The sequence below is a fragment of the Uloborus diversus genome, chromosome 8 (assembly GCF_026930045.1).
Source record: "Uloborus diversus isolate 005 chromosome 8, Udiv.v.3.1, whole genome shotgun sequence".
NCBI classification, from domain to species: Eukaryota; Metazoa; Arthropoda; class Arachnida; order Araneae; family Uloboridae; genus Uloborus; species Uloborus diversus.
In genome coordinates this window covers 75,734,691-75,762,654 of record NC_072738.1, presented here as the reverse complement: position 1 = coordinate 75,762,654, position 27,964 = coordinate 75,734,691, and positions in this window count along the sequence as shown.

Here is a 27,964-nt window from a genome sequence, read left to right as displayed (position 1 = left end):
TCACTACGGAATATGACTTCGAGTGTTGTTCTTACTGCACAAGCAGCAGAGTATTTGGCTCATATTCTTTGCATCCCCATTGTTCCCGTATATATTTTTTCCAATTTAAGCGATTACAGTATCCAATGAAAATGTTTTATGCCATTACCATCAACAAACGTACAACTATACGATACGCAGGAACGTAGGGGGGGGGGAGGGTTTCAACCGCCAAAAAAGAACCGAAGATTTCGAATTTTGATTTCAGGGCCTAAAAACGGCATTAAATGGTTCTTTCTACCGAAATAATTTTCCGATCAGTTGAAATTTAGTGCTATTCTCAAATTTAGCGCCACGAAAAATACCCCTGAAATTGAATTAATTCCTTCGAATTCAAAAAAAAAAAAAAAAAAGAACAAGATTATAAAATTATTGTGAAAAAATTTAAAAGCATTTTTAAGCCGAATGGAACAGAATTTCATGCCGGATAATTATCGTTTGCGCAATCTCATTTTAAAGTAACGTAAAAACAATTTAGAAGGTTGCCACTTTTTTTTCGTCAGTGATTGAATAAGATTTTGCTTTGGTTTTGAGGCCAAGATATTCACCTTTAATTATTATTAGTCGATTTATTTTCTTTCTTTTTGCTCTGCCAGCAGAAGATAAACAGGAAGGTTGCGTTTGATATATTCTGGAATTTTTGATTTGCCGTTTTATATCTTAAAAAATGTTTATTTTGACGGGAAATTTCACAGTATTTTTATCTCTTATCAAAGCCTGATTGTTGAACATGCGTTACGTGACCTAACTTTTATTTTTGAAGTAGACCGTGCAAAGCCTGACAATGCAGCTAGTCAATAAATAAATGGCAAAAAACCCAAATTTTAGCAATATTTTTTTGAATAAAAATACTGATTAAGTTTCTTCTTACTCAAAATATTTTACTATCGTTTTGAAAAAAAAACATCTTTTTATAAGACACTGAAAATGCAAAATTTCTTTAAACAATACTCCTTTCCTCCTCTGTTACTTAGCTCATCATCAACATGAAACCATTTCATCGTAAGAATATGACAACTGTTACTCATTTTATAGCACGTTTCGGACAATATGTTACGGAAAACTTTACGTCGTAAATTTCCAAACCCTTCCTGTCTATGATATGAGTAAATATAGCTCAACTGTGTATTTTACGATCTAGCTGGTGTTAAGGACCAAGGGAGAAATTTTAAGGCCTGTTGCAAATGTGTGCTTCTGGTAAATTAAATTTTTCTCCTTTACATCACCTTTAGTTTACGTTACTAAGGCATAGAAACATTTGAATTACAGTAATGACCCAGCTCCAAGAAAAATCTTTAAAAATGAAATTTAGTTTTTTAAATAGGGATCGATAACTAATCACTTTATAAAAGACTAGAGGCCCGTCTCGACCTTGTTCGGGTTAACAAAAAAAAAAAAAAAAAAAAACATATGTATCTTAAATAAATATTATAAAAGTTTTATTTAATTTGAAAATTTATCGAAAGTAATATTTTTCTCTTTTACTATTATGAGGTTTGAAACAAATTGATTTACCTCATTTCTAGATCAAGAGAGACCAACATAAAATTCCCTCTGAACAATACAATCTTCCCGTATGTAACGTTGCACTACGTATCGCATAGTTTTACGTTTGTTGATGGCAATGGCATAAGAAATTTTCATTGGATATTGTAATCGCTGAAATTGGAAAAGAAAATATACGGAGAACTTTTTTTTTTTGTGACTGTGATTGAATAAAATTTTGTTTTGGTTTTGAAGTAAAAATATCTTTTTTTTTTAATTATTATTTAGCAATTCATCTTCTTTTTTTTGCACTGCCAGCAGAAGATAAACAGGAAAGTTGCGTTTAATTTATTCTGGGATTTTTGATTTGCCGTTTTATTTCTTAAAAAAGGATTATTTTGACGGGGAATTTCATAGTATTTTTATCTCTAATTAAAGCCTGATTGTTGAAAATTCGTCACTTTACGTAACTTTTATTTTCGAAGTAGACCGTGCAAAGCCGGGAAATGCAGCCAGTAGTAAGTAAAAATTGTTTTATATCTGATAAATATTCTAAAATTCACAGAGTGAGATAAACAACACTAATGCAAACATTGGATTGAAGAACGGAGTTTCAAGGTTCTTTACAGGGTAGAAAGTGACTTTTTCGAGAGATTAAATGATAGAATCCTTAATACTTCAAAAATTTGATTTTGTGTGTTATTTTTGAGCATTTTATGCTTCCATTGCCGAAGCTAAAGTTATAATTTGCTATTAAAAACTCTTATTTCTTTTTTTTTTCTTTTTTAAGCTTATATTTTGTCTTCGAATTTACTGCATTGCCTTACTTATTTTTTTCTCGAGTAAAATAAAATTTTGCAAGAGTGTATTGTGAAAGGCCTCCTCATGGTGCACACCGGGGAACATAAAATATGTCACAGTACTTCCAGCTCCTGGATCAATTTCCTTTCTGTTATGATTATAATTGCTTTGTCCGAAATTATTGGGAAACCGGAAGTCAAATAGGCACTTGAAAAAAATAAATAAAATTAAACTTTGCAATACATTGTTAGTTAATTTACAAAACACAAATAAGTGTAATAATATATACGTAATAAAACTCCTGAGGTCAAGTCGTGGAAGATGTTGAAGTACAGCATTGTAGAGCGGTTTCCGGAAAGAAAGTCAGAGATTTGTTCAAATTCCTCAACTGTTTGAGTTAAAAGTTTAATCGTATTACATACAAAAAATAATTTATTCAAAATTGGTATCATAGTTGAAGGAATAAAAGATTAGCTACCTAGAAACGCTAATCAATTAGCTACTGCAACTTTAAATGAAAAAGTTCCACGTACTAATCTAATTCTACACTGTAAAAACGATTCAGAAACGTTCCTGGAAAATATTAGGCAGCTGTTGTGCCCAATTTTAGCCAGTAACATATCTCGCAAAAACCAGGAATATTTTCCGCTAAAGCTCAGTAATCTTCTTGAAATTATCCTGAGAAATTTAGAAATATTCCCGTTTAAAGCCAGTCATGTCTCTAGAACTTGAGAGCAAACTTTGGTATGGTATAATACAATAGCTTGGCACCTTCCTGATCTATCAAGAAAATTCCAAAAGCAGTATTGCAAACATGGCCAAAGCTAAGTAGTCCTAAGACGTTTTCGCTCCCTTGGGGAGCTTAAACAGTTCGGACAACCCGCAAGTGAAACTAAGTCGATACACCTTATAAATACTCTCAGTTGATCTTTAAACTGGGAGCTATAAATATTTTTTACAACAGAGAGAAGTCTGCATTCCTGCAACTTGTAGCCATTCAGGAAAGTTTTTGAAAATGATACTTGATATTTCCAGGAAGTGGATAAAAACCGTTGAAATCCCGAAATGTTACACGGAAATACTCAGTAACGTTTCTGAAATTTTTTACAGTGTACGGATGATTACGGGAAAATTATCCTCATTTAGTTGTTAAAGGTTTAAAAAGTGTTCAAATGACACTCCAAAGTGCAATGTAAAGAGTAAAAAGACGTGTCTCTAAAAAAAGGAATAAAAGAAAGAAAGAAACTTTATTTATAGCCCCAGATGTTATAAATTATAACTTGTTTAAATGAAAACGGATGAATATTATTATTTATTAATTTGATTCACTAAACTGGTTTAAAATGTCCTAATTTGGGTGCTAATAATTTAAGACGTGTTGCACTGACACTCTAAAATACAATGTACACAACAGAAAGACGTGTCAAAAAAAGAAAAAAAAAACGTCTTTTAGTTACTCGAGATACCAAGAATCAATGGCTTGATTTAATAAAAGCAAGTGAATATTACTATTTGTTAATTTCATTCACTAAACTTGGTTAACATTTCACAAAAAGGTATCCTTTTTTGCTTTGAAATTACCAAGTGAAATAACCTTTTTTTTTATTTTGTTATTAGTTTTTCACAAATAATCTATGTTCCAGAGATTATTGTTGCATAATAACCTACTCTAAATCCAAAACGCACTATTTACTAAATAAAACCTTTCAGAGATTTGATCAAATCATTTACTTTCTTGAGAGAGATAACCTCCAAGGAGTTATAATTTTAACGTTTCCTTTGAGTTGATAATTTACCTTAGAGATTTGAATAAATCTCCGTTTTAAATATTTATCCGCGACTTATTTTGAAATTTAAAATTACGAAGCATTTTAATGCATTCATATTTATTAAATATTATCTACCTTTTAATAGACTTTCTAATTCATAGACACTCGTATTCATGGTAAATTGTATCGAAGAAAAATGAAGCAATTACCTCTATGTAATCTGCTAAATGTCATTGAGTTCTAAGAATTTTAGCAATCTCATTCCCCGTTTTTCAAAAAAAAAAAAAAAAGGCTACTATCCTACGTTCACGAGATGATTTTAACTTATTGCAATGAAACGAATAAACCCATTAAAAATCGATTATGCAAAAAGAAGTATTTTTTAGCTTTGAAACATGAAATCAGATTTTGACTAAACACCTATTGAGAATTATGTATCTATCACATTTTATTAAACTTTTTTTCGTCAAATCATTTTTAAAGCTCAAGGAAAGCAGGGTTTTTTGAAGCCCAAGGATATTTTTACCATTTCAAAAATATTTGGTTATTATTTAATCAGAATTTTTGTTGATTTTAAGAGTTTTTTTTATGTGGATGTAACTAATTTTATGGCTTGAGATAAATTTGATTCTTAAAAAGGTATAACGTTGCTTTTTCATTCCTCAAGGATTTGTTTTTCTTTTTGCAGTTTCCAGCAAGTTCTGATATTTTCGAAAGGGTTACTCATTGTGTGAGTAAATTTGCAGCCTCTGTTCCCATACATTTTGTTCATTATTTTTTTTTTCAATAGATGCATATAAAAATTATATTTGCATACAAAAATATTTAAATTTTCCTTTGTATCACATTCTACTCTAGTGTCCCATGTACCTACCACTACCCGTGATTTAAATGGTTCGATGATGCCCTGAGAACAGTACGGATTTTTGATACAGACCAGGAGAAGAGCAACCCTAGATACAGCACCGCAGAGGGATTGGATTGGAAGGGGAACTCAGAAGACTTTATGATCAATTGCCGCCTTAACTTGGACCAGTCATCGCATCCTTCGTCCGACTTGTATCAAACCCACGAGTCTCTAGTTAAGAAATCTTCGTTTTGTTGATACTTGGAACCCATTTAGAGGACAGGCCAACCATCCGACATTTTGATTCGCAGAGATCTTTGAATCCAACCTTGTTTTTCTTTGGTTTTCAAAATACATCATTATAGCGTCAAGTTACTGCGTCGTAAAAATAAAAAAAAAAGAGAGAGAGAGAGAGAGAGAATTTATGTAAAACGCAACTTTGAAGAAATCGAGAAAGATAGCTGATTTCTTAAATTTAAAAATAGCTTTCAGAGAAGTACACTGTAAAAAAAAAAAAATCCGAAACGTTACTGGGCATTTCCGTGTAACCTATCGGGATTTCAATGGTTTTTATCCACTTCCTGGAAATATCAAGTATCATTGTCAAAAAGTTTTCTGAATTGTTACAAATTTTCTCGAATGGTTGTAAAAACTATTTTTAGTTCCCAGTTTAAAGATTAACTGAGAGTATTTTTGAGGTGTATCGGAGGCTTCAGTTCGATTACCGCTCGTCCACGCTGATTAAACTCCAATAGGGAGCAAATAAATATGGGCTTCGTATCTTTGCACGAATTGCAATCAAGTGAGACGCTTGATACTAACCTGCAACTCTGGCTTAGCTTTGGCCATGTTTGGCATTACCGCTTTTGGCACTGTTTTGATATATCAGGAAGGTGCCAAGCTGTTGTATTATTCCTACTCAAGATAACTTTGAAGTTCCAAAGACACGACTGGCTTTAAACGGGAAGATTTCTGGATTTTTCAGGAAAGTTACTGAATTTTAGCATAAAACGTTCCTGGTTTTTGCGAGATATGTTAGTTACATTAATTTGGCTTACAGCTGCCTATTATTTTTCAGGAACGTTTCTAAATTATTTTTACAGTGTATTTACTGTGAAGAGGCTCATTTTCATTTAAAACTGAATCAGGTGCCCCCCAATGGGAGGTCGCGGGAGGTCACTGACTACCAAAAAATATCCTTATTCTGCGAATTGTTTTCTGACAATTCGTCAAAATCATCAAAATTCCACAAATTTTTAAGTTATATTCGGAAAAATTATCGTCTTTCAGTAAAATTTGTATTGGGTGAAATTGTTTCATTGGCAAAATTATCATCAATCAGAGATATTTGGAGTTCCATTTGGCAAATTGAGAATTTCTGCAATCCCAAAAATTTAACTTTGGGGCACCCCTGATCTGTTATAAGGAAATCTCTTTTAATTGGCTGAAATAGTTAAACACGAATCAAGCAGCATACCTAAAGATAAAACACCAGTTATCTTCAACGTCTGCTATGACTAGTACTCCTTTGGAACCAAATGAGTCCGCTTTTCTTGTATAGTGGCCTTAGTTGATACTTTGACTGTTTAAAAAAATTCTGGCTCTTAATAGAAAAATAACTAAAAAATCTTGTTTGGAATAGTAGAGCGTGGTTAAACAAGAGACTAGTAGAGAAAACACCATTCATTGGCATTAGTTACATAATTTAAATAAAAATGTAGCTTTCTGAGCTTGTATAAAAACAGTAAGTCAGACATCGTAGAACTGCTCAGGCATTATCTCACACTTTACCACTAGGTCTGGGCGATATACCGATATATCGCCATATATCGATATATAACTATTACCACGGTAACGATATTTAGATTTCTATCCGATCGATATATCGGTTGAAACGGATATACGGGACATAATTACGGAGAAATTGAAATACTGACTCAAAAATACATAACTTTTTATAGTTCTGTATGATGGATGATTGCTTGAAATTTCAAGAAATTAATTGTATTTTTCAATCAGTTATTTTATTTTTAATTATAGTACCAGGGAAAACTAACAGGGCCGCCGAAGGTAAAGGTGGACCCATTGTCAGATTGGTCTCCAAATCTCATCCTCCTAAAAAGTTTCCAAGAGAGGGGCCCTTCTAAGGACCGCACCCTTAGTTTCTGACAAGGCTGATATGGCCTCTCGTGGGCCCTGAAATGTGAATGCGGGTTGGTTAAAAAAGCATTTTAATGCAACATTTAAAAATTAACCAATGGATTTATCAACACGGTTCATAATTCTAATTAAACATAAACCATTGATATTACGCTGAATAAAAGGTTTGTGAAATATACTGAACAGAAATGTTTGTATTAAAAAAGAAATGAAAAACGAAAAAAACCCAATGAGATGAAATAAAATACACCGCCAGCTCAATCATTTCCATCCGAGCTGTCGTATCTCACTAAACGGAGCGCAACTCATAGCTAAATGAAAATAATTTATCTTGGATAATAAGAGGGAAAATTTTTATTTCGTTCATAATAAAAGGCAACGCTTGAAACGGAAATCAAATTTTAAAGCGTTATCGCTGGCAACCCTGAAACTAAGAACTTCTGGCCAAACATTACCGTTAATGCGCTGGCATAGTGTTTTTTGTGAAAGTTGTACGCATTAACGTTAATGCGATGAAATCGAGTTGTTTGTGAAAGTTGTACGTATTAACGATAATGCGATGAAATCGAGTTGTTTGTGAAAGTTGTACGTATTAACGAAGATGGAATTGAGCTCTACCATGTACGGGCACAGGTTCTTTGTGAAAGTTCTATGCATTTTCGGAAGAGTAACAAATACCATGATCGAAAAAGCTGAACTTGTCGATTGATGACATTAATTGGATGGTTAATCAAGATTCTCTAAGATCGTCGGATGAGGATAAAAAGTAAGTACAATTTTTAAGCATTTTTTAAAAATTTACTAATATAACATAAATGAATAATATACATAATTCGTGGATTTTAAAAATTATGAAAAATTTCATTGGAATAAAAAAATGTCCTATAATTTATTTAAAAACGCCAAAAAAAAAAAAGAAGTTTACTGCATTAATTTTGATAATATTCAGTTTTTTTCAAAAAAAAATAAATAAATAAATAAAATAAATACGTTTTTTTATTTTAATTTTTTCTCCCGAAAATATTTAAGTTACATATCAAATTGCAGTGCATTTATAGCTGCATTCTTTAATGATTTATTATTAGTATTTTACTTAATCTTACTCATCTAAAAAGTAAAAAGTCTTAAAGCAAAAGCTATTAAATGACTAAAAACAAACGATTTAAGACATGAATACGAAATATAGTTCAAAGTACATTCAAATTCTTGAAACCGCTCAAACTGAAAGATTTACACAACATTTTGAATAGAATATTTAAAACTTTTCCGTTGCGAAACACTTTTGTCATGCATTGAGTTATACCATTGAGCACGCCCCCCCCCTCTAGGAAAGTTTTGAGTTAAAGAAATAATATTATATTTGGAAATGTTTTTTGTTGTTTTTCGATCCTTTGCACCCCCTCCCAAGAATAAATCGATATATCGAAAAAATCGATATTTGGGGAGCGATATATAATAAGCGATAATTCTGATATCGTCCAGTCCTATTGAACACATTTCAGAGTCTATATAACTCTGAAAATAAAACACACTGCGAGATCTAAGCAATTTACATATTTACGTTTCTTTCCAAGCAGTGCATTTTTTGTTCAAACACTAAATTTTTTGTGCATTTTATTTATTTTTTAACGTTTTTGAAAATACGTTTCTATGTACAAATCACTTTGATTTTTTTTTTCATTTTTTAAACTTTAATTTCAAAAGATTTTCTCATAAGTGTCTCCAGTTTTGGTTTAAAGAACATACAGTAAAGCATCACAGAAATTCATCTATACTATGGCCTCAAATCAGTACCAACAATTGCAAACCTTTTTGCTTCACGGGAAGCGTACCACTTAGGTTCTAAATATATCTTCCAGGAGTGTCTTTGGTGATCCACCATACTGAGAAATCACACATATCACCAATTCCAACGCATCTTATCTTGTAATAAATTGCCTGCACCGTTTGACGTGAATTGTTTATCCCTGAAATAACGGAATTATTTAACGATCCCACCTCCCGGGATCTAATCCCATCGTCCCCCGGGGTGCTGAAAAGGTGGGGATGGAACGTTCTACAAACTCATGTGAGTCACTTAATGGCCTTGCAGGAACTCACAAGAGCGCTCATGTATATTTCAACATTCTCAGACGATTTCTGAATTGAAACCTCCCGGCGTTGCGATTTGAAGTGAAGCTTATGAATGGCAAAGGAATATCCGAACCAGGGAAGGAGATACCAGCTGAAATGAAGTTGCCTCTGTTGTGATGGGGCGAAAACGATAAAAGAAGATAAGCAGATATAATAGGAAATGAGGAGAATGGTTTGCATACTTGAAACTCATTAAAAAGAAAAAAAAAAAAACACTATTGAATAGTGTTATGAGATATAATGTTATGCAGATTTTGAGACATGTTTTGGTCTAGGTATTTGTATCTCGAGGAAAAAATAAATTTTTTTAAAGTCGATTATCATCCTCATACATATAATAGCCAATGATCGAGTAACGCTTCTGATATCATCAACAATGAAACTCGCCCCACGGCATGATAATTTGATAATATTTGTTGGTAATGTTTAAAATGCAGGGAAAGGCTGAATTGGTTCCGGTAACAAAACTGTTTTGCTGGTAAGACTGTCATCTCAGGGGACTGAAAAAACGAAAAAGTGGTCAGCAATGAACGCTATCTGCAGATGTTTAGGGTTAATACACTGGAGTTCGGGTTACAATTTCAACTATCAAATTATCAACAAGCAGGCAATTGCTTCGTTCAAATAAAGGAGCATTTTTCAACCGTCATATCGTCGTCTCAGAGCAACACTAAGACATCCAATCCCAGAAATAATACTAAGATATCCTACTGTTGCTCTGAGGCGACGATATCTTGACTGCGATTTCCCAGTTTTTACAATCCAAGCAGAAAAAGCTGGATAAGATTTGGGTAACAAAAAGTTAACGCTCTTTAAATTTTAGCTCAAAAAGGTTTCTACATAATATATGAAAACAAATGGTGCGAAACACATAAACGAATGATTTGGATATTTTTAAGGCAATAATGGGATTATTTTAATAATTAAAAATCAAACAAATTGGTGATAAAGAATTCATGATTTATGTGATGATATGAAAATTGAAAAAATTGTGTGATACATTTTACAATGCTGTTTATAGAAATAAACAGCATTGTAAAATGTTTATGGAAATTATCTAAAATGGTTAAATAAACGGAAATTCTCAAAATCGCTCTATTGAAATATCTGTACCATTTCAAAAAAAAAAAAAAAAACCAAATCATAAAACATGAACCAGGGTGAAAGCACCAGTAACTGACAAGGGTCCAGTAATAGACAGTCGTGAAAGTTTGGTAAGATCTCATTTGTAGTATGCTGTTCAGTTTTGGTCTCCTTATCTTAAGAAAGATATTAATGTATTAGAAAGGGTTCAAAGGCGGGCTACAAGGCTAATAAATGGACTTTCTCATTTAGACTACGATTCCAGGCTTAGAGGGCTAAAAATGTACAGTCTTGAGCAAAGAAGAGACCGAGGGGACATGATTCAGTTGTTTAAATTTACTAAAATGAAAGATGTTACGGGGCTGAAGTTTAGCACTGAAAACAGGACAAGGGGTCATTGTTTTAAGCTATTTAAATCTCAGGCTAACATGGATATTAGGAAAAATTATTATTATAGCAGGGTAGTGGAACCTTGGAACAGCTTACCGGAAGAGGTGGTAATGAGCAAGGGAGTAGATAGTTTTAAGAGGGCCATTGATCTTCACTGGGGATTGTAAATTGACTAGGTCCAGTCTAGCTGGGCCCAGAGCCTATTTCTGGTCGTCACTTTTGTATTTGTATTTGTATTTGTAAGTTTGGATTTAAATACTAAGAATTTTTGTCGGGTAAAACAGTGTTGTTTTTTATTCTAATCAATTTCTGATTTAAAAAAAAAGGTATTCCATTCCATTTTCCAAAATATGTGACGCGAGTTCCTTCTTCAATAAATTGCTCGATCTAGGGAAAATTTAAGTGCGAAAGAATATTCTTCAAACAGACCTTTATGTTTGGTGATTAACTCTTAACAGGCAATATTTTAGTATTTTGTGAAACAATAATAAGAATTTCTTGAGAACGATTTTTTTCTAACCAATGAAATGCAATATATAGGTACTTTTAAGAAATATTCAAGTCGTCTTTTAAGTTTCATGGACTCTTAAAACAATTAGTATAATCTTACAAAGCTATAACTTCATATGCTTTTCATTTTACTTCACAACCGTAATGAAAAAAAAGAAAAAAAAAATTAAATAAAAACAAAAAACCCGACTGCGTAAAAACCAGAAAAAAAAAAACTAAAAAGGAAAATGTATAAGCCCAGTAGTTTAGAATGTATTAAGTACTGCTGAATAACTACTCCGTTGAAATAATTTTATAACCGTACACAGATAAGACAATTCATAAATTCAAAAGCAGAATAGAAGGATCAACAGTCGGAGCCCATTCCTTTCTGATTCAATTAACCCGTAAAATTTGAATGGGCCCCGACTGTTGATCCTTCTATTCTGCTTTTGAATTTATGAATTGTCTTATCTGTGTACGGTTATAAAACTATTTCAACGGAGTAGTTATTCAGTAGTACTTAATACATTCTAAACTACTGGGCTTATACATTTTCCTTTTTAGTTTTTTTGGTTTTTACGCAGTCGGGTTTTTTGTTTTTATTTAATAATTTTTTATTTTACACTTTTTAGTTAACTTTCATTGACATATTTATTATGATTATAAGACGGTACATTTCGCAACCTTGCCATTTCATTTAGAGAGTTTCTTTGTATCGTGAGGTTCATTAAGTAACTTGCGGTGGTCTAAACTACTGATAATTAGTCCCTCTGAGGACCTAACTCGACTTAAAGCTACATGTGCTTGACTTTCGGCAAAAATGCGCGAACTTAAGTCAACCACGGCACAGCTATATAAACAGCCTGTATAACACATGATGACGCAAAATCGGAAACGCCCCCCCCCCCCCGTCACTTAAATCTTTCTCGCAAAACTAAAAAAGCCTCTCAGGAAAGTACACGTCGCGAAACTCAGTCCCTTGAATCAAAGCAAAAACAATTGCAACATGTTAGAGATGAAAATCGAATTAGTAGACTTTCTTTCTTTTGGTGCTTATTGCACGGGTTTATTTTGATGAGGACTACAATCTGAGTGTTTTGCCTTCGTTACGCATGATATATTTTTTATTACAGTACAGAATACATATAAAGAACACATGAAAGAATTTACATCAGAAAGAGGGGAAAGTACATCCGAAGCGAGGGTGTCATGACCCACCGCCTCAAGTGGGAGAAGCAATCGCTTCGACCACTCGGCCACTGAGACAACAACTAGTATAGACTTAGTGAACAAAAAAATTCAGGCAGTGAAAGCTACCTGCATTTGTCACACGCAGGTAGCGTGCAACACTGTGTGCAACACCCAACGTGCGCCGATCCCAAACTAACAAAATGGCAACCGGTTTTTGGAATGGTACTTTTGATTACTGTCATGTGTTTAGTGACACTCTCAAGGTTAAAACAAATCGATTGACTTAAGAATTACCAAAATTGGCCATGACGTTTAGCCTGTAGAACGCCACATAGAAACGGACATACATACATAGAATGATAAACACATTACACTCCCTTGCGTCGCCCACGCGCAGTCGGGTAAAAAAGGAATTTGTCTTTTACAAAGCATGACTTATAGCTATTTCAACTGCAATTCTGATCTAAAGGGCGTTTAGTGATGTGAATTTAACGGAATAAACATTTTTTTTTCATTTATATTTCGTGAGAAGTAGGTAATATCAAGGCCACGGAGTCATAGTAAAAATGACACATATATTCGTTCAAATTTCTCACCCGCAGCAATGAATTAAGAATGAAAAATTATCTGAACTACATTCTTAAAAAGATTCCTTCATTAGTATTATTATGTGTATAGCTATTTTTATAACTTCATTGTATAATAATAATTAAATTCCACGGCAAAAATTTTTCTCATTAAACGACTCGCAAAAAGCATCTAAGAAATCCCTTCACTCTATCCAACGTACATTTTCAAAACTTCTTTATCAATATGCCTCTTTCGAATTTTGTTTCTTGTTATTTTACTTAGCAATTTATTATTAAGCTACCTTCAACAAATAATGTTCATTTAACGTAAAATCTTTTTGAGAACTTTCTTTTACTCCCTCCCAAACACGAAATTTTAAACCCCGCAGTCAACAAAAACTTCTTAAAAAACAATGAAAAAGCCTGATGCTTACCAAAAAAAAAAGTTTCTTCTAAGATTTTTAAAAGTAATTCTGAAAAATACCCTATAGGTTGATACCTTATTTCCTATCCTTCCTTTTAATAAGCCTACGAAGTTTTGTTCTTACAGAATAAAATAAACTTTCTTACTAATTACTCCACTTAACAAAAGTCATTTTCGTAATGAAAATTAAGCCTGTATCAGTGCTACTAATACTGTTTTAAAAAGCAGATATGTGTAGTTTTTCTTTTAAGAACCTTTCAATCATTAATTGGAAAGATACTAATTAGGAATAACGAAATAATTTATGAAGGGTCATTAAGTGTAATCCTAAAAATAATGAACATAAATGAACAAAAAAATTAAGGAAAGGGATTTTTCTGATCAATGAAAAGAAAAAGGATTTTAGGACTTTTTCTAATGCTCTGAAAGTTGAAAGCACAGTGATTAGTTTTGGCTCCAACTAGTGTGTACAGGTTTATCTGATAGTATTTTCTGTAACATAGGATAAATATCTGATTTTGCCTTTGTCTTCCAATTAATGAAAATATAAATTCTTCTAAGGATGTTTTTTTTTATCCCTGCGAGGTGATAAAAATTAGTTGCATTTATAATAATTAACGCCTTTGATCTTGTTCGTTTGCAAGCATTGTTGTTTTGTTATAGCATAAAACAGAGACTAATACTTTAATTCTAGGGTGGAAATAGCGTTTCATAATTACTTTTATTTTAGTATATCGATTTGCTTGAAGCATGGCTTTATTTATTCTTAATAATGAAGAATATTGAATGAGAATACATACATTGACTATTTTTAATTTCGAAGATAAGTTTATTATTGAAGTTGATAAATATATCTATGTACACTGTAAAAATGAATCAGATACGTCCCTGGAAAATTAATGGGCCGCTGATATGCCCAATTTCAGCCAATAACATATCTTGCCAAACACATGAATGCTAAATGTCAGAAACATTCCTGAAATTACTCCGGAATCTTTCTGAAAATTCAGAAATCGCCCTGTTAAAGTCAGTCGAGAGAAAACATACGTAGGTTTAATATAATAGCTTACCGCCTTCCCGATTTGCCAAGAAAGCTGCAGAATCATTATTGCAACCAGGACCACCGCTAAGACAGAATTGCAAGCACCTCCCTAGCTTGCAGTTCTAACATAGCTGCGGAACCCAGAGACGTTTTCGCTCCCTTTCGGAGCTTAATTTGTGTGGACGGGCCGCGATCAAAATGAGATCAGAGTTGGGCAAATTTCAATTGCATTGACAATTAAAGATTAACAATTGATTAATTGGTAAACTTAACCACAACAACTAATAATTGATCAATTGTAGTTGTGGAAAACAACAATTAACAATTAACAATTAATTAATTGTTAATTGTAGTTTACTACAGTTAACAGTTAATTAATTGTTAGTTGTAGTTTATCACAGTTAACAATTAATTAATTGTTAATTGTAGTTTAGTACAATTAACAATTGTTAATTGTAGTTTACTAGAATTAACAATTGTCGATTGTTCTGTGAATTTAAAAAGAAACTAACTCATAAAAAAATTGCTGGTTTTGTACAATATACTCTACAGACGACAGGTCTACCTGGAACGTAGACGCTAAACGGGTACCATAGTACTATCTAACTAATTAAATACTCATGTTCGCAACAAATAAAAAACAATAAAATATCAGTAACTTTTAGTAAATTACCCAAATTAGCCAGGACTATAGCAGAAATACATGAAATACTCGAGTTGAACCGAGCCATTGTTTCTTTCACTCATCTGGTCTGCGCTAATTCTATTTTAGCTACCAGTTTGTTTGGCACTCTTGGCTCCCTTAAGAGGTTTACCATCTCCAGCTCTGCCGGCTGATGAGTGCTAATAAGCACGAAACTGCAGTTCTCAGATGGCCATGACTGAGCTGGCGGTGTATTTCAAGTATAAGAAACTTTATTACGAGTAATAAATTATTTACTGCAGCAATATGACTTTTCTCAAGAAATCTTATGGGTCCAGCAAAATATCCTCAAAAATGGTATATTTCAAGTAAAAATTATATTCTTTTCCGTACTAGTAAAAGTCCGAAGAACATCTGAGGGAAATTACAGAAATGCATCTTAATTACATCATTTCAAAAATAAATAAATAAATAAAGAGAGCGGTCTCTGAGATCTTACGTCCCCTGTTATGCCCTTCTTTCTGATTTCCCCTGTTACAGGTTAAAATAAAAAACAATGATTTGCACAATTTTAAAACACTTAATGCAAAAACCAACATTGTGTGGAAAAAATTTGCCAAGACGAAAATAGTTTACACGGCGAGCGAGCAATCAGCACTGAACAAAAATACGAATTCGAATAATACTTTGAACTCTGTACACTGCGCTGTACCTATTGATACATTAAGTTAATTGTTAGTTTTAATTGTTTCATAAAACAATTAAAAAAATTAATTGCAATTATTTCAATAGTGAAAAGCGATTAACGTACATTAATATAATTAAATTAATTACAAATTAAAATTAATAGTTTAATTGCAATTACTTTTTAATCAATTAACAAGGCAATGGAAAGAATAATTGTTTAATGCCCAACACTGAATGAAACTTATACACTTAATATATACACTTTCAGTTAATCCTTAAACTGGGAGCTAATAATATTTTTCACAACATTGAGACGTCTGCATTCGTGCAACTTGAAGCAATTCAGGAAACTTTTTGACAATAATACTTGATTTTCTCAGGAAGTGGATAGAAACCATTGAAATCCCGAAACGTTACACTAAAATAATCAGTAACGTTCCGGAATTTTTTCACAGTGTAATGGAATACTGATTGAATCTAAAATATAAATCGATTAAAATACGATAATTATTCTGATTGCTATTTTGACCGAACCTATCCAATATTTTGTTCAAAATACTGACTAAAATTTGTTTCGCACGTTGATACATAGTTATCACGGGATGTGAACGGTTACATTGTTCATACTGACAACAAAAGAGTGAATATACTTCATGTTTTCTAGTTATACATATTTTCATGATTAAAATTCCGTCAATCGGTGACCATTTAGACACTTCGTCTGCAGAGAAATTGGAGAAACATAACAATGAGATGAAAACATCAAATGTAATCTGTGAGGGAAAAAACTATTGTGTTCGTTAGTTCATAGTTAGTAAGTATACGATTACAGCGATAATTAAAATTTTACTAAATGTAATTAATGCTAATTTTAGTTCAAAAACATAACTTTGTGAAACTGTGTGCTTTCACGTCTAGTTTCCAAAAAAAAAAAAAAAAAAACCTAGGAAGAGTCATAGGAGAAAAAAAAAAAACGAAACACTCTTCATTATTCGGCAAATATATTTGCTAGGAAAGAAAAGAAAGGTGTCATACAACGTGGATTAAAATTTTCTTTAAAGCTATGTAAATTAAGTCTTGATAAGGGACCATAAACACAGCAAATATAACACAAACTCTGAATTTTTAAATAGGATCTATTTTTACTATATAAATGAGTTTCTGAGAGTAAACGCAGCTAGGGTACAAAATGGCATCGTATTTCGACGAGTAGAACAAAGGATTCAGGGACTGCCAGCACATTGAAAATGATACTAATGAGGTCAAAGCTTACCAATCATTCACTGTAAAAAAAATCCGAAACGTTACTGAGTATATCCGTGTTACCTTTCGGGATATCAATGGTTTTTATCCACTTCTTGGGTAAGTCAAGCATCATTGTCAAAAAGGTTCCTGAATTTCTACAAGTAGCACGAATGTAGACTTTTCACTGTTGTGAAAAATATTTTATCTCCCAGTTTAAAGATTAATTGAGCACATTTATAAAGTACATCGGTTTTAGTTTAATTACCGCTCGCCCAGACTGATTAAGCTCCTAAAGGGAGCGAATGAGGTCGTGGACTACGTAGCTTTGCAGGTGAGTATATGATACTTGCTTGCACTTCTGTCTTAGCTTTGGGCGTGTTTGCAATACTGCTTTTGAAACTTCCTTGATAAAGCAGGAATGTGTCAAGCTATTATAATATTTTACCTACTAAAAGTTGCTCTAATTTCCCAGAGACACGACTGGCTTTAAAAGGAAAGGTTTCTGAATTTTTCAGAAGGCTTGCTGTATAAGTTCAGGAAGGTTATTGAATTTTAGCGGAAAACGTTCCTGGACTTTGTAAGATATGTTACTGGCAGAAATTGGGCACCTCAGCTGCCCATTAGTTGCCAGGAACGTTTCTGAATCGTTTTTACAGTGTAGCAAAACGAGTGTACTAAACATTAATTTAGTTCTTTAAAGGAAATAACTGACTAGAAATGCAACAAGTACTTGCTACAAGCCATTAACTTTAAGAAATTGATTGACAATTTTCAGGTTTCGTAAAATTATTTAATTTAACTCAATTTGGCTGAAAAGAGTGTTATGGTTAGTTACATATTTAAAAAAACAACTACTGTACTAGGATCAACGATAACGTTAAAAATAAGGCGTTTGGAGGAGGTTTTTACCTTTAAATCCTGCTACTGATTCTTGCAATCTTTAGTCTGTAACTTCTTGTAACCTTTTGGCGCGAGAAATATAGGGCTCTTTGCAGTTTTATCTGGGTCATTTGTTTATTTTTTTCAAGAAACAGAAGCAGCTATAATAAATTTATCTGCATTAAAAGTTTCCGGGGGAAGAGTTTACCTCTTTTATAATGTCAACGCATTTTATGTACCATTTAATTCGGGAGTATTACTGGGCCTTTGATTTGCAAAAATTGCATTTTCTCACCAATCAGAACAATACCCCCCCCCCCTTACATTCTGACAAGTTTTCCCTCTTGGTTTACATACTAGCGGCACCCGCATGACATTGCGTGTGGAAGAAAATTAAAAGATCAATTGGTTCGCCTGTATATTTACAAATAATGGATGATGAATTTTTTGTCAATTTGTTATTTTCATTTGCTCGCCCATGTTACGGTAGTTTGCTCGTCCACGTTATGATAATTTGTTCGTCCACGTTATGATAATTTGCTCGTAAATGTTAAGATAATTTGTTCGTCCACGTTACGAAATTTGCTCGTAAATGTTAAGATAATTTGCTCGGTAAATTGTTCTTAAAATTGGAATAGAAAAAGAACAAAAGCGAATTTTCGAAAAATCGCTTCGAGGTGCTCACCCCTATACTACGAATTAATTCTGTGCCAAATTTCATGAAAATCGGCCGAACGGTCTCGGCGCTATAAGCGTAACAGACATCCAGAGACACAGACCGTCAGCTTTATTATTAGTAAAGATAAATCAACATCCACTGTCTCAGTTTAAAAACACTATATGGACCCTCAAACCGAAGACTATTTGATTTTTTACCGTATCATAAAAGCTAATGAATATTTTGAGCTTAAATTTTAAGTACTTGTATAAAATCTCTTCTAGATTATTTTCCTTTAAAATATAACATGACTCTAGATCATATTTCTGTCAAATATTAGTTTAATAATTCATAAAAAATTAAAAATTTTACTTTTGATATTGTAACTGATGTTTTTGTTGTAAGGTTAATTCGTGCTTTGAAATAAAAAAGCAGTATTTCCCGTAACCAAGGTGGTTTAAATACTATACAAAAGTATCAAAAATATTTTTAATTTTATGAGGTAGTTTTTTCTCAATCAAATTGTGAAGCAATGGCTGGAGCAAATAAAGCAAATTTTGAATACGAAGTTAAATGATGATGCTGATCACAAATATGATAAAAAAGAATCGTACTCCATAGAACATTTTAAAGTTGATGCTTATTTCAATGAGAAGACGATCCCTTAAAAACAATTGAGAAACGTAGTTAAGACAAGTACATATTTCAGAAAAAAAAATAGTTACACGTGACTCTAGTGTTAATAATTCCAATACGTATTAGTGTTTCGTTTTTTTTTCGGTGACTGTCCGATAAATAATATTAAATTATTTCATATTCTTTCAAAATAGAACTTAATTGAATTAAAAAACACACTAATAAACACTTGTGAAAATGAATAAAATAAAGAAAAAGGATGGAAAACAAGAAGTTTAGTCGAAAACTAAAAGAGTCTACTTTTCCGTACACTAACATCGACTTTCTATATCTGGAACAAACCTAGCCTGGCAAAATTATGAGGGCTACGCAGATAAAAATCACAAGATAACAACGGTTCCAGGTTAGGTTTGTCTCTACACTAAAAAAATTCGAAACATCACTGATTTTTTTTCCGTGGAACGTTACATGATTTCTAAAACTGAAAGAGTCTACTTTTTTGTACATTAACATTGGTTTTTTATATCTGGAACAAACCTAACCTGGCAGAATTATGAGGGCTACGCAGATAAAAATCACAGGATGACAACGGTGCCAGGTTAGGTTTGTCTCTACACTGTAAAAAAATTCGAAACGTCACTGATTTTTTTTTTCCGTGAAACTTTACTGGATTTCACATGATTTCTTCAATTTCCTCTGAAAATCAAATATACTCGTCAAAAAGTATCCTGAATAACTACAAGTTGCACGAATGCAGATTTCTAACTGTTGTTTAAAATATTTTTAATTACCAGTTAATCTATTAATTGAGGGGGAGGGGTGGAATGAGGTGGGGTAAAGGAAATGAAGATTCCTCACCGAGAACTCGAGAACAGGAAAAAGTTTGTTTGAATTGGACTATTCATTCAAAATTATTAGGTATGGACAGACAGATTGGCTGACACACTGTATCTCAAAACCCTAGTGTCCACAGTTTGTATTTGCATTATTAAAGTGATTGTTTATTTTATTTTTGACTTTTTTTAGCAATATTTTTAAGTTGCACTAAGCCTTCTTTCATACATTTTTCTTCTTTATCTTGATTTTACGGAAAAGCAAGCTTAAAAAAAAACAATATCTGTAACTTCCTGAAATTTCAGTTCATATTTTTTTTAATAACTATACTTTTGCTACATTTTAAAGTGTACTTTTAAAATATGTTTTATACTGGATGGGACAAAAACCCAGACAAGCAATTTTTGAATCATATGGGGTCGTTCACAAACTGGTAACACTTGCCTGCCGTCATTCAGTGTAATTAAGGATAAAAAGATTATTCACGAACGATCCCTCACGAGTCGTCGCATGTCAAGGAATTAATGAAATTCTGCTCATCAGATCTCTGATAACTTTTTAAATTTTAAAGATATCGAGCTGGAATTTTATGAAAAGTTGCAGGATCTATCTGGGTTTGGATTATGAATTTTATAAATTCGCTCTTATGCAGTGAAAATTAAAATGCTTAAACGTTCATATTTCTTCAAATTTTCAATTTTTAACTTCAAATTTTATTATTATGTTTCTCTTGTATGCTCTCAAATGTTCTGAAAGTTTAGTAACGTTTGACAGAAAACTCCGTGTGTTGTGGGCCAAAACCTTTTTAAACAATTGTGTTTTTAAGAAATGCTTACATTTCTGTGGGTATAAGAGAAACTTTCACGAAAATATAAAAATAACTTCTACATAGTTTGTACAGTGCGTGCAAAAAAAAAAAAAAAAAAAAAATGTTTACATTTGGTTGGGAATTAAAAACTTTACATAACTTTTTCTTGTCATGATTTAATTTGACATGCTCACTTCTGAATTAGCCGAATACCGAATATTTGACCGCAATCTGGCCGATTATTCGGTATTTGGCCAAATCAATAAGGAGCATGCCAAGTAAAGTTATAAAAAGAAGTTCGCAAGTAAAGTTTTTAATTGCCAACCAAATGTACAGATTTTTTTTTTTTTTTTTTTTGCCGGGACTGTGTCAAAAGCTTCACGTGTATTTACGGCTGCAGAAGATAGGGTACGCAGCATTATATTACCCTTGGACATTGAAAACCATTCTATGTGCATTCTCACAGAGTGACTTAGGCAATAAATTAAGAAAAACCCAGCTTACCCAATACTTTTTCTGTTCTAAATAAATTCCAGTCCGCCTTAATGATTATCTTAACTACTCCGCTACCAGTTATATTTACTATTTACGTCTAATACATCTTTGAAACGTATATCCGTTCGTCGTGTACTTAATTGGTTCCAAGGCAAATTCGTGAAAGTCTCTCTCTCGAGACGTGATTGAAAAACAGATTTGTATGACATCTATCAAAGCACTAATTAGCGACTGCATTCGACGCCAGACGTTAGCCCATGCACTAACTGGGCGACTCCGGTACCTGTGGTTTCTTTTTTCAAGTTTTACTTTACACAAAAAAAAGTTACGTTACTGAGTATTCCCATGTTACCTTTTGAGATTTCAATGGGTTTTATCCTTTTAATGGGAAAGTCAAGTATCATTGTAAAAAACTTTCCTGAATTTCAACAAGTTGCACGAATGCAGACTTTTCACTGTTGGGAAAAATATTTTTTTCTCCTAGTTTAAAGATTAACTGAGCGTATTTACCAAGTGTATCGGCTTCAGTTCGATAATGGCCAGTCCAGACTTATTAAGCTCTCAAAGGGAGTGAATAAGTCCTTGGACTGCGCTGCGCAGCTTTGCAAGAATTGTAGGCGAGTAAAATTCTTGATAGTTACTTGCAATTCTGTCGTAGTATTGGCCATACTTGCAATACTGCTTTTGGGACTTCTTTGATAAATCAAGAAGGTGCCAAACTATTATATAATGCCTTCTTAACTTTACTCAAATTTTTTGAGAGACACGACTAGCTTTAGACGGCAAACGTTTCTGAATTTTTCAGGAAGCTTTAGGATAATTTCAGGAAAATTAGTGAATTTTTGCGGAAAACGTTCCTGGTTTTTGCAAGATATGTTACTGGCAGAAACTGGGCACAACAGCTGCCCATTATTTTCCAGGAACGGTTTTGAATCGTTTTTACATTGTATGTTACACATTCTGACCACGAGTGCCCCGACAATATGTCACTGTGACCTTCCAAAAAAAATAATTACTCGGAAAGTATTGTTGCACGATTCGGTAAATTTGTAGATCTCATTTCAAAAATGGTATTTTTTAAATGTTTTTAGTTAGAAAAATTGAATTTTGATTTTTTTTTTTGTTCTTTTAATAATGATTCTTTTATCGCACTTTTTACGGGATTCATGTGGGTATATGCTTTTCTTCAACATTCGATAATGTTCGAAGTTTCCTTCTGCAAATTACAATGATTTGAATTGCATTCAACAATTTTTTGACCTCACTTTCGTATTTTTGTGGATAGGTTTGCTTTTGCGTAGCACCTCCTCAGTTTCAGAAGGGGTAATTGACTTTTAGCAGAAAACATTCCTGGTAGAAATTGGGCGCATTAGCTGCCGATTATTTTTCAGGAATGTCTCTGAATTGTTTTTACAGTCACCGTCAGGCCTTCGACTGAAGAAGACGGTAGGTGTTCAAAAATGTGTTTCCAAATACGCCTCTATTAAGTTCTCAAATGTGCCCCCATTCTGCTCTCAAACGTTGTTCCTAAACAGTCCAGAACAAATATCTTGAACTGGACACATTCGGAACTTTTTAGTAATACAGTGGACGCCGGTTAATTGAATCAGCCCCTTTATTGAATCTACTCATCAGAAGCAGAACAATATCCAGCTTCATTGAAATATCCGCGCTTTATTGAGTCAGCCGCTATAGGAAATTAAAAGTGTTTAGAACAAACGTGAATCCTATAAGTGGCGGCCATGAGAGATTCTATTCTCTGCACTGTAAAAACAATTCAAAAATGTTCTTCAAAAATAAATGGCAGCTACTGTGCCCAATTTCTACTAGTAACATATCTCGCAAAAATCAGGAACATTTTCCGTTAGAAGTCAGTAACCTTTCAGAAATTATCGTTGAAACTTTTTGAAGAATTAGGAAATATACCTTGTTAAAGCTAGTCATGTCTCGGTAGCCTTCGCGACAAATTAGGTTGGTTTTAAATAATTGATTAGAACCTTCTTAATTTGCTCCAAAGCATCAAAGCAATCATGACCGCAGCTAATACAGAATTGCAAGTTGTAATCAATCTCTTATTTCTGCAATTCTCGCCTTACAAAGCCTCAGCTACACAATGACTTACTCGCTCTCATTTGGAGACTACTCAACAAGCAAGCCGATACACTAAATGAACACGCAGTCAATCTTTAAACTGGTGGCTAAAAATGTTTTTCATAACAGTGAAAATTCTGCATGCGGGCAACTTGTAGTTATTTAGGAAATCGTTTTGCAAAGATACTTGATTTTACGGTTAAATAGATGAAAACCTGTAAAATCTCGAAATGTTCTATTGAAATAACCAGTAACGTTTCGGATTTTTTTTACAGAGTGATATTTAAAGAAAGCTGTTGAAATTATATTTGTTCGAAAGAAAGGGATGACATCACAAGTCCGCCCAAATATAATCCCAATCTATTCTCAGATTTCCCTTAGTCAGTTCTGAAGTGTGTTAACAGACTTAATTCAACAATATCTTGAGCAACACAGATTCTAAACTAAACATACTCGGAGCACATTTCAGTACGCTTTTTTTTTTTTTAATGGAGCATATTCGGAAAATTTTTCAGCACGCATTCAGGCAAATAAAACATTTTCTGAATTAAAATGTTTCGCTAAATGTTTCTTATGTGTACGAGACATTTTCAGTGTACATATTTCAATTTGAAACAAGAAAGTTCATCATATTACGTACGCAATGTCCAGTCACAGTAATAATGAGCGGTACACCATACCGAAATCATTCATACGTCACTAAATAATTTTCATGTCACACTTATTTATTTTTCCACTGAGAATTTTGCATTTAAAACATAAATAAATAAATAAATAAATATTTTTACTATAATTAAAAATAACATGCTATTTTTATATCAATGATTACGTTCAAGTAAAAAAATAATAAGCTTTTACCTTCTACAGCTATATTAAGACTGGTAATAGTCTAATTAGTAAAGGTTACCTTTTTTTTATTAATGGCAAAATATTTTATAAAAGCATAAAAGAACAACACGAACTTTTTCAGCATTTTCAAAGAATAATGACGAATAACTGGGAGAAAAAAAGAAAGAAAGAAAAAAAAACCCTCTGCAAAAATAAGCTTGCAGAAATATTTACTAAAAAAGACATAATTAGGAAATTTTGAAACACTACTGTAACAAGTCAGTAGGATAAAAAATGCTTCTGCAATATTTGCTATCTTCATTAAACATTCGTTGTTAGAAATAAAACAAAAGAGCAGTCGTGAATCCCATTCTTTTAATAGTACTTGGCTCTGATTTTCATTAAAATAATGATGATTGAAAATGCCTTCTCATTAAGTAAAATATTGTACTGCAAAATGACTAATATTATAAGCTTCCAGCTGGAAAGGTTTACTAGGATATTTCTAAAAAAAATGCTCTTAACTATTGATTAAAAAATGTAAAACACTGCGTTAAACTGTTATGGTCACACTCACTTAGCAATGAATATACTGAAACTAATATTGCTCATGTTAGCTGAATTTAAAAAGTCAAGAAATAAGCAAAAAAATATTCAAAAAAAAAAAAAAAAACACTTTTCTTTCTCACAATATAATTGTATTTAAAGCGTCTTGACTTCCTAATTCTAAACATTACAATTAACTGGAAGCCATGCCCAGAACAAAAGGAGCGTACTTTCCCGTAAACCAACATCGAATTTCTAGTATTTAACCACTATTCTCTAAATAAGCTGTTGTTGCAAATAATGTCAAATACATCTTTATAACATTTTAAGCTAATTTCTTAAAATCAAATATATGCCTCGATCATCTAATGAAACAGGTACTTAAAAAAATAAATAAACGAACAAATAAATAGCAGTACATTTAAATCAATGCAAATAATATATTTTTTCCAAAAAAAAAAAAATCATTTAAACTCTTTTAAAAAGAAAGCAAAAAACTAAATATTAATCTAATACATTTTATTTAGAAAATACGCAAAAAATAATAAAATATCCGCTCAAATTAATAATTTTCATCATAAAAAAAAAAAAAAAAAACTACTACTAATAATAATAATAATAATAAAATGGTCTGAGCAGCTATTTTCCGGTGCCAAAAATAGACTAAGTAAGTTAAAACTTTAGAATAAAAATAAAAACAAAACATATTAACAATCATTTTATCATAATGACAAGAAATTCCGTCCAGAACTAAATAAGCCTACTTTCCCGTATACCAATCGACTTTCTATAGTATCTGAATAAAATTCTTAAAATTAAATAAAATCGCAAATTATTTATACCATATTTTTTCAAATATTTTAAGCCGATACATACATAATTAATAGATAAACGTGGTACACATTTTCAAAGCATCGGGTCGGTGCTATTGACTTTTAGTGTTTTGATGCAACGCTACATAATTTCCTTGTAGGCTACGACATAACTTGTCATTTACCCTAAAATCAAGTGTTAATTTGCAGCATAAATTTTAAAAGCTTTCAGAATACTGCTATTGGTTTTGTGTTTTGATGGCTTGTGAAAATTCAAGTTTACTTTTTTTCATTCGTTTTTCTGTTAAAGATTTTTTCTTTTCTTGAGAATCTGATCACGCAGAAATTCCAACTTCTTTTCAAAAAATTTACGGCAAGTAATTAAATATCTTAATTATTTCTTCTAATTGATGCTAAAATCAAATTGTCGTAATTAGTAAAATTAGAAAATTGCGCTAAATCATACTAATTTTTGTTGTTAAATAAATTAAAGGATATTTTTTCTTGCACCATATTTTAAATGCTTTATTATATTTGAAGCTTTATTTAAAAAAAATACATAACTGCATTAGCTTCAGTACGTGCATTCAATTTAAGCAAAAAAATGAGCAATCTTACCAATTACGGGTTATATTTCATAATAGGAAATTTGCCTTAGGACATGCGCTTTTTTTTTTCTTTTGGGCAAATACAGGTCTTAAATGAACTTATAGTTTGATTTTTCATAAATTCTTTTCGGAGTTATTAAAAAAAATGCTTAGCTTGAAAAAAAATAATGAATTCAGTATAATTCGTAAAATTCAATCGAAAAGAGAAAAAAACTACATGGGTATTCTTCAAAAAAAAAAAATTGCCAAAAGTAATTGGTTATGATACAATATTATCCGTAAGTATTTAACTTATAATAAGAGTAGGAAGAACGGCAATCACAAACATGTTAGAAAACTTAGATAATTGCTTGAAGTGATTTTAGCACAACTATAGGGCAATATTTTTTTTTTTTTTAGACCAGTCAATTTACAAATCGTAAATTTGAGCGTTAATGAAATAATGGGTTTTAAAAAACAAAACAATTTATTTTTTAAACCCCAAACTACTGTGTTCTAAAATTAAGTTATTTTTCATGAATGAAAACGGAGCGAAATCATTAAATAAATTGAAAAAAAAAACCTTTGCTCTTTTTGAGAGGGAAGAAATGTTTCCTTTGACAAAAAAATTAATACGTTAAGCCTCGTGCAAAAAAAAAATATCTAAAGCTACATTCACAGAAATTGGAAGAAACTGCCGCGTTTGGGTTGCTTAATTTATACCAAGACACAAAATAAAATTGCTTGCAAGCGACAATTTTTTAAGTATTTTAAATTATTATCATTTTAATCCTAAATTAGCGGTCTTCAACTATTTGAGCGCAGGCATAATTAAAAAAAAAACTGAAAAATTGAACTACATACTGAAATAAAAGCAAAACATATTACATTCTGACATAGCAAAATGTAAAAAATGTATTGATATTCATGTAATATACCTAATATTGTATCAGTGTATTATGACTACCAATCAGCACCTTAACCTATCATTATGGTTTGTTATGAATACTTTATATAATAGTATTGTTAGTTTATCTAGCTAAATGTAGGAGCTTCTTTCATGCTGTTAAATATATTATTTACAATAAAGCACAAAAGTTATATTACAATTTCCAATTTTGAAAATTATTAACATGAAACATAAGAGTATAATAGTTTTATAATATAAACTTTTCTGAAGTCTTATGAATGGAAGTACGTTCAGTATTTTATCCAACTTATTTAACTGAAAATTCTTTAAAGGAAAACAATAGAAATACACTATTTAGAATTTAAAAAAATCCATGGTTTAAAGCATCGATTTTTAGTTAATGGCGCTGTGCACAAGCGTTAACATCAAAATATTCAAAAATATATCATCGTGTATTCAAAATATATCATTGTTATTTTGTGCGGGAAGTGAAGAGGAGGGATGTATAATAACAACCGTAATTGAAAATTAGCTTATAAGTATAATATGGTTGCGAATTGCTTCTCTAAATATTGCTTAGTCATAATGTTGTATTTTGCATACAATCGGTGTTTAAAGGGGTAGCAGGCTACAGCTACACTGTGAAAAAATTCCGAAACATTCCTGAGTGTTTCCTTGTTACGTTTCGGGATTTTAATGGTTTTTATCCACTTCCTGGAAATATCCAGTATCATTGTCAAAAAGTTTCCCGAGTTGCTACAAGTTGTCCAAAATGCATACTTCTCTCTGTTGTAAAAAATATTTTTAGCTCCCAGTTTAAAGATTAACTGAGAGTATTTTTGAGGTGTATCGGGGCTTCAGTTTGATTACCGATCGTCCA